This window comes from Trachypithecus francoisi, unplaced genomic scaffold (genome assembly GCF_009764315.1).
Source record: "Trachypithecus francoisi isolate TF-2019V2 unplaced genomic scaffold, Tfra_2.0 Lachesis_group3, whole genome shotgun sequence".
NCBI classification, from domain to species: Eukaryota; Metazoa; Chordata; class Mammalia; order Primates; family Cercopithecidae; genus Trachypithecus; species Trachypithecus francoisi.
In genome coordinates this window covers 11,476,344-11,483,807 of record NW_022681468.1, presented here as the reverse complement: position 1 = coordinate 11,483,807, position 7,464 = coordinate 11,476,344, and positions in this window count along the sequence as shown.

Genomic DNA, 7,464 nt, shown 5'->3' with positions numbered 1-7,464 from the left:
TGGGATGGGAGCTACTGTTGTGGCCATCTTTGGGAAACATGATCTTTCTCACCAGGTATTCCTTCTAGAACATTCCTTGAGCTACTCACATGCCCCAAATAGGTGGCAGATCCTTGGTGCTTGATCCTAAGTCTCTCCTAAGTCAGATGTGACTAATTACTTTGGAAATACCAGTCCCCCAGAGTCTTCTGGCATCGTCATGAGCTTTGTCAACAGAGTCAGACCAACCCTCAAAGCTTTAGATTCAAACTCTGTGTTTTCATCTCAGTTCTAATGCTGAGTTGCTGTGTGACCTTGGTAAGTTGCTTCATCTCTCTGACCCTCAATTTCCTGCTCTGTAAGGTGACTATTAAACATAGCAGTCCTGCTGAACTCCTGGGATTATGGTGAAAACAAAATGAAACTTTGCAAGTGAAGGAGATTTGTTAACTGTAAAGACCAGGGCACACGTAGCAGATTATGGTGATGCCGGCTCCATTGAGGAAGGCATTTTCTATACATTACTCTCCCCAAATCCCTGTAAGGCAGGCAGCCTTGTGAGGAAACAAGCTCAAATTCCATTTCTTATTTAAGTCACTTGCTGTAAAATTTGAGTCCAGGTCTTCTGCAGGCCCCAATCTCTAAGTAGGCTTTTTTTCTTTTTTTCTTTTCTCCTTCCCCCACTCCTTTTTTTTTTTTTTTTTTTTTTTTTGAGACAGTCTCACTCTGTCACCCATGCTGGAATGCAGTAGCATGATCTTGGTTCACGGAAACCTCCACCTCCCAGGTTCAGGCGATCCTTGTGCCTCAGCCTCCCAAGTAGCTGGGATTACAGGCATGTGCCACCATACCTGACTAATTTTTTTTTTTTTAGTAGAGACAGGGTTCTGCCATATTGGCCAGACTGGTCTTGAACTCTTGGCCTCAAGTGATCTGCCCACCTCGGTCTCCCAAATTGCTGGGATTACAGGTGTAAGCCACCACACCTGGCCCCTGAGTGGGCTTTTTAAGAGTTGCTTTTTCATTGTTAAAGAAACTAGAAGGACTTGGGTGTGGGTAAATCCCCACAGATTCTAGCTTAGGTGGGTGCTTCATCCATAAGTGTTGGTTGAATGAAAGAATGATGGATGAATGAATGCATAATTAATGACCAACTGGCATTTTGCTCAGGACACCTTCCGGACCTTTGAAAACTCAACTGAACCTCTCATTATTCTTGTATTACTTGATTTCTTTCAGTTTAAAAACATGTAGCTCAGGTAGGGTAAATTCAGGTTTCCTTCAGATGTTGACTGCCAGGAGAAGTAGCAGACCTCACCTCTCTGATCCTGCAGCACCTGGCCACATTTTTATTTATTTATTTTAGAGAGAGTCTTGCTCTGTGGCCCAGGCTGGAGTGCAGTGGCACCATCACGGATCACTGCAGCCTTGACCTCCCAGACTCAAGTGATCCTCTCACCTCAGCCTCCAGAGTAGCTGGGACTATTATTATTATTATTATTATTATTATTATTTTGTAGAGATGGGGTCTTGCTATGTTGCCTGGGCTGGTCTTGAACTCCTGGGCTCAAGTGATCCTCCTGCCCTGGCCTCCTAAATTGCTTGTATTACAGACCAGAGCCATGCTTCTATTAGGGACCCCACCACCCCCTCCCTGTCTTCCTCCCTCCATCTTCCTTCCTCCAGGGAACAGGCTGAGCTCCTACCGGAGCCAGGCACTGTGCTTGCCCTGAGAATACGGAGTGGCAACCAATTCTTGACTGTGCCCATCCTGTTTCCGTATCCGTGACTCCACCGAGCAGACCTCACTGCTTACCTCACAAGGAGCGCTGATGCCTTGAACTGTGCCTGGGCCACAGGGCCGTGGCCAGTGAGCGTTTATTAAATGAATAAACAAATGCACAAATGTTCCCAGTGAATGATTTTGGAAAACGCACAAATGTAGTTTCAATTCAGTGAAAAGCGAACATTTGGCTTCAGCTGAGGTTCACTCCACCGTGGGTTGCTGGGTCGTTTCAGTTCAGGGCTCTGTTGAGGAATGTGGGGTTTTGCCTGGGTTGGGTTGACAGCAGCAATGGATGCCTTTATCAGGGGCAGAGGGGCGCCCGGAAGCCTTTCTTTGGAAAGTCCGCGTGACCCCTAGCGCTGGGACAAATGCACCTTGTCGCTGCCCAGCGGCCGGCAAGTCCCACGCGCGCCCCTCATCCTCCCTCCTTCCAGGCGCGACTTTGATGGAGCGACCCTTGGCTGCGGCGCCAGGCCTCAGACAATGCACAATGCGCCGAGCCCGGGCCGCAGCTCCTCAGCGCGGCCACAAGCGCTCTATTGAGCCGGCTGGCGGCGGGCGCTGGAGGCTAGCGGGGCGAGGGGAGGTGCTCTGAGGCCTCTTTGTTCAGGGGCTCACGTGGGGGCAGTTGCTCCGCCGCCCACACAAGTATGCAAAGCCTCCCTGACCCTGGCGGTGGAAAAAGCCTGCCGGCCACCCCCAACCAAAACCAGAATCGGGGTCTTATTCCATACCAGCAGCCCTGCCCACCCAGGCCTTGAAATCTCTGTTTTCGGGTGGGGAAATTGAGGCCCAGAGAGGCCAATGAGCTTGTGTGGGCCTGGTCAATCTGAGAAGGCCTGGAAAGCCCCAAATTCACAAGAGTGCATTAATAGGGGATGAAAGCCATAGTGGAGGAGATCGTGGAAGAGGCCTCCTGTTGGTTTGGGCAAGCAAGGTCACAGGTGTTTTTGATGCGCCCTCTGCAGGGGGCGGGCCAGGCAATGGAAAGAATACGGACTTTGGATCCCAGAAGTCCAGGCTCAAATCCCGGCTCTACTTGCTGTGTCCGTGCAATCTTGGGCAGGCGTCTGACCGCTTTTTGCTTTTGTATAAAACAGTACCTAGCTAACAAGCTTGTGAAATAATATATGACCAGCCCTGGATCCCGGGGGACAGGCAGCCCTCTGGAACCACTGCATCTGACATTGTGGGGACAGTGGAAGGGGCCCAAACTTCCCACCCAGAAAGACCTGAGATGCTTATGCTTTGATGTTTATGGACTCTGTGGCCTCTGAAGCTGCCTTTCTTATTTGTAAAGTGGGGCTTATAATACCTCAGTCAGAGGGCTCCGGTGGAGTTTTAATGAGGTCACACAGTGAAAGCATCTGACACATAGTAGGTGCTCAGTAAACAACAGCTGTAGTGATTGCTGTGTCATCCCTAAGGATGCAGAATGTCACCTAGGCTTTGCCAGGTAGGCCAGCCTGGGGTGGCCTTCAGACAGGTAAGCTCCTTGAGTCTCTTCAGGGCTGGAGACCGCCTTCCACTCCTGGGGGAGGACCTTGGGGAGGGGCACACCAGGAGCAGAAGGTGTTTGAGGTTGGCCAGTGTGGAGGCGACAGTGCCCCCTACTGGACAGTCTGCAGAGTCCGAGGGGCTCCGGCACCTTGGCCCGATCTTACCAGGACCTGGAGGATGGTTCTGGCAGAGGAGCCTCTCAGAAAGCTCTAGAGCCGGCCCCTCTCCCAGGTGAATCCTATTGTGTTGGCGGGAGGCTCTACCCTCCCCACGTCCTGCCAAGGACTGCCTTTCTTAGTTCAGCCCAGTTCATTCTTCTGTTTCTCTAACATCTTTTCATCTCTGGCGTCTTTCCTTTGGGAAACAGAAGTACAGAGAGCGCCACCCAAATTAGCTGAGTTATTATCTGAAATATGCCAACTGACTTGCTGACTCCAGGAGAGTAGATGGCGGCTCTGTGTTGCAAACAGAGCCACAGCCTCCACAGTCACCTGCCCTCCTGGAGGCGCTGGGGCGCTCCGAAGGGGGCTATGCATGTAAAAGTGCTTCTCACCTGAGAAGTCCTTCCGTCTCACAAACGGGAAGGATTTGTCTTTCTCCAGATTGCCAGCAACTTTCTTTCAGATTATATTTAATGAGTGTGCCATGGAGCAGATGTGAGCCTGGGTATCCGACAGGCAGAGAAACCTGGAGAGAGACAAACGTCTGCCCAGATAGAATTTCCATCACAATTGATGAACCTCTCTAGTCCTCCGGCACTTCTGCAGAAGGCGAGGGCAGTAACGGGGCTGTTCATTGGCGGGGCTGTTCATTGGCTTGCTCTGATCTGGGGATGGCCAGTTGAGAAGGAGTCTTGAATCTTTTCATGCTGTTTAATGAAACAAGCAAATGTGCTCCTTGCTCTGGGAGCTGGACTTTATCACCCAAGCAGGGTTAAGATTACTTCGATGGGCTTTTCTGACCTGAGGGGTGACCTGTGTGTGATCTCTGGTTTTCCAGGTGCAAGGGGTGGGTCCATGAGACGTCCATTTCTGGCTGCAATTAGGTAGCGGGTTGCTAAGTTGGAAGGAGAGAGGAATAGAAGAAAAGATCAAGGAGTCTGAGAAGACCTCATGCCAAGCCTGTAGATCTCCCACTGGGGCCCCATTCATGACAGCTGACTGCCTGCCTTGCTAATCGCTCTTAGCACCCTTTGGCCAGCCCATATGTGCACACAGGCATGTGACTGAGCCATGGGCAGTACAGAGGGCTAAGAGACAGGCTGTGTGGGTTGAAGCCTGCTTTGCCCCTCTTCACTGACATCCACTGGGTCTACCTCTTCCCTATCTTCTTGGTGACAGTTTGGATTCTAGTGACAATTAGCTGATGCCCTCAAGGAACTCACATCACAGCTCTGAGTTTGGAGAGGTGGGACTAGCTGAGCTCCAAGTCCCTCCAAGTCCTGGAACGGACTCTTTCCTCCTCTCTCCTCCCCAGAAAAGGGAGTGCAGTCTTCCCAGCCGGAGAGAGGACCCAGCTCGTCACTTGCCTGCCCTTTGACCTTTCTAGTCTCGCCTCCTCATCCAGCCTTCCCTGTGGGATTCTGAGAGTGAAAGGAGACAATGTTTTGAGGTCCCAGCACCCGGAGGGATGCTTAATCAGTGACCATTCCCTTCCTCCCTCCTTCCCTCCTCCTATCCTCTCCCTCCCTCTTCTAAGTCCTCTGGTCCATTATCTTGGCTTTCAGTTGGCCTCAGGTACATAAGCAATAAATGCCTTTTTTTCCCCACGGCTTTATTAGTCTTTAGTCAGGAGGTAAGAATAATAACTGTAACTTACAAATTTATCTAAAAAGGTAAGTCTTTCTCTAAGAAGGTAAAATAAACAAACTAACTCAATCCCACTAATAGTAGACTTTTTCCCAGGGACTAAAAACCACATTTTTTTTTTTCCATCAAAAGCAGTGCTTTCAAGTGGGGCCGGGGGAGAGGGAGGGTTGTACCCCAAGAACATTTTTCGTTGTCACTCCTGGAAGGAGACGACCATCACCCAGGGTGCAGAGGCCGGGGACGCTGTCAGACATCCTGCAGTGCCCAGGACAGCCCCTGCACAATGAAGGCTTTTCTGGCCCCAAACACCAACACTGCTGAGAGTGACACACCCTGGTCTAAATGGTAGACACAGAGGCATGAACATGCCACTGCCAAACCACGTGTGTGTGGGGTGGTCCAGATAGACCATTTCTAGAACAATCTGTGGGAGAAAAGTTGATAGCTGCTGAGCCTGGGAAATGGAAGTTCCAAGCAAGCAAAGCCCCGACGTCCCTCCCTGAGCATTTCCGGACCGTTGGAGCAGCAGAAACAGCTCTGCTCAGCGGTCGAGGCCAGCCTGAGACACCGCCTCTCAGCCCTCTTGCCACTGGCAAGCCACTCAACAGTTCAGAGCCCAAAGTAGGACCAGGTCTATCAGTGATTTCCAGAGTGGAGAGACTTTAGAAGCTCAGAGTTAATTTTGATGGTGCAGGGACTGTAACTTTAGGTCACACAGACCACATATGAAATGATTCTTCCCTTTTCAGTTTGCGTTCAAGCCTCTGTTAAGAAGACAGTCTCTGGTGCTACTTTGTCTTGAATGCTTCTTTGACTTTCATTTATCTCCTTTTTAATCAACAGCAGGCAGGCTCCAGGTTCACAGGCAATATTGTGTTTAGCTGGAATTTCATCAAGTGGACTTACTTCCATCACATTCTTCATTGTGGCCGCAGTTGCACTGCTGGTTTCCCATTTATGGTGGTGAAGTCAAGTTTCCTTTGGCAATGAATTTAAGTAAGCAACCAAGTAGACTTGAGGACACATATTTATTAAACAGTAGTATGGGTGGTACATGGAGGTGGCAAATTCATGAAGGGGGTTCGAGAATGCCTGGGGTGTGGGGGGCAGTGAGAGGAGGTAGAGGCTTCACACTTGGTCATCCAACTCGAGTCTCAGTTTCCTCACATAGAAAGGAGAATGACAATCTCTTCCCTGCCTGAGTAATTGGGTTTGGGCAAAATCAAGCAGCATGGGCAGGTGAAAGCATTGGTCTCTTGTCTCCCTGACACCTGTAAGGTGCTGCTGTCCTTGTGATGACCTTCTCTGCAGGCTTTCGCTCGCTCTCTCTCTCTCTCTCTCTGTCTCTCTCTCTCTCAGGGTGGCCCAGCACTCTCAGCGGTTAGGGCTGCACTTGCAAGTGGCAAGGAAAGGGGCAACATCGTTCAGCCCTCACTGCATGCCTCTATGCATGTTAGCTCATTTCATGCTCAGAGTACACCTGTGAAGAAAGTCTGCAGCCACACTTTTTAATGAGGAGCCTGGGGTTCAGGGAGAGGCAGTCCCAGGTCGAAGATCTACGTAACTGGTAAATAATAAAGTCCAGATTCAAGAGCAGCCCTGTTTGCCTTTAAAACCTGCACTTTTTCCACTAGATCACCCATGAAGGTAAGCTGCCCTTGACCCTGACCATCTGTAATCACTAAGCACAAACACAGCAGAGGGTCAAGGCCAGGGTCACCAGCCAGGGGCCACAGGTCAGGTCACCAGGCACTCCCTCTTTATCTCCATACGCTGGCCTCTGGTAGAGCAGACACAGTGCCGGCTCAGTCCTACAGACTTCTATGATACTTCCTGGTAAGTTCAGCACCATGTTGCCTTAGGCTCTTCGCGTGTTTTGGAGGAAATCTTGGCTTTGGAGCACTGGGTTCAAACCCCAGCTTGGCCACTTGCTGGCTGAAGAGCTGCTTTAAACCTAGTTTACTCATCTGTGAAATAGGCATAATAATAGTAACATCTTCATATGGGTGATGGGAAATTTACCAAAGATTATACATAGTTGACATAACAATCATCAGCCCTCGGTAAATAATAGCGTTTTGTTATCAATAAAATACAAATGTCCATGTCTAATTCACAATTCACATCAAAGCCAGACCCGGGTCAGCTTACTTAAACAACAGTGTGGTAAGTTGTTGGCTGGAATTTTCTTAAGGGTAACTGAAGCTAAAACAAAGAAATGTGATTTGGGTTAACACTCTTTTATTGGTACTATTGCATAAGAAATGAAAAGTGTGTGTTTGGTTATTTTGTTTGTTTTTTGGCCCTACAAATTTCTAGAATTCCATTACACATGATGCAATTTGATTTCTAACATCTGCAAATCAGCATTCAGCTTTACTTCCTATTTCA